The sequence below is a fragment of the Mizuhopecten yessoensis genome, unplaced genomic scaffold, assembly GCF_002113885.1.
Source record: "Mizuhopecten yessoensis strain PY_sf001 unplaced genomic scaffold, ASM211388v2 scaffold5789, whole genome shotgun sequence".
NCBI classification, from domain to species: domain Eukaryota; kingdom Metazoa; phylum Mollusca; class Bivalvia; order Pectinida; family Pectinidae; genus Mizuhopecten; species Mizuhopecten yessoensis.
Window position 1 is genome coordinate 662,243 of NW_018406224.1, and position 874 is coordinate 663,116.

Sequence of the window (874 nt, forward strand, 5' to 3'; positions counted from 1 at the left end):
TTGTCTTGTAGATAGACACGGCGTGGTGTCATGGGCGCCGCCATTTTCGATGCTCATTTGACACCTCTCGGTCTTTTAGTATAGCAAGTGTGGTCCGAAATCCTTACATCATCACTTACAGAAATGCGTAAGCTCTCATCTGATTGGTTAATGCAAAGGTCGCCTGAACATGACCCTCTACGGGATGTTGTTAGATCTTCAACGCGACATATCAGTAAACGGGAGCGATGTGAAGATATCATTTTAATTAGATTGCAATAACTCGAACATAAAACACGTACGTGTGCATTATTGTTTTGGGTCGTCTCATAATAACCAAAGAAGGTAAAAATACAATTACTAACATTTCTATTGGTGGAAATATGTATATATGAGACTGAAGCATCTCATTCAGTACAAAATGGTAAAACAGAAAAAAAACTGCCTGCATTACATTAGGGCGTTTACAGGTGTAAATTGTTATGCACGTAACACAGGTATATTACACACATTGCTTGTCAGGGGCAATCTCGGTATACAATAAATATTTTGAAGTACCATAAAAAATCATGTGCAAAGCTTTCATTGCAAAGGAATATATTACACACATGTTTGGATTTAACTAAAATATCTATGTTTCTCTCATCGGTGCATTTGTAAATACAACTTGATTTTTTTTATATATTTTTTTTCACACAAAGCAAAGACATGTCGAGAGACAAAACATAACCTAAACAATGAAATCTTTGAAACTTACATAAGACATGCAGTTTGTATAAAGTTCTTCAATTAACATCTCACGTGAAAAATAATATTGGCTTTGTCCATTCTAATAGATCTAACAATTCAGGAGAGGTTCAGAGTTTGTCCACATCAAAACCCGGGTAAACCCGGT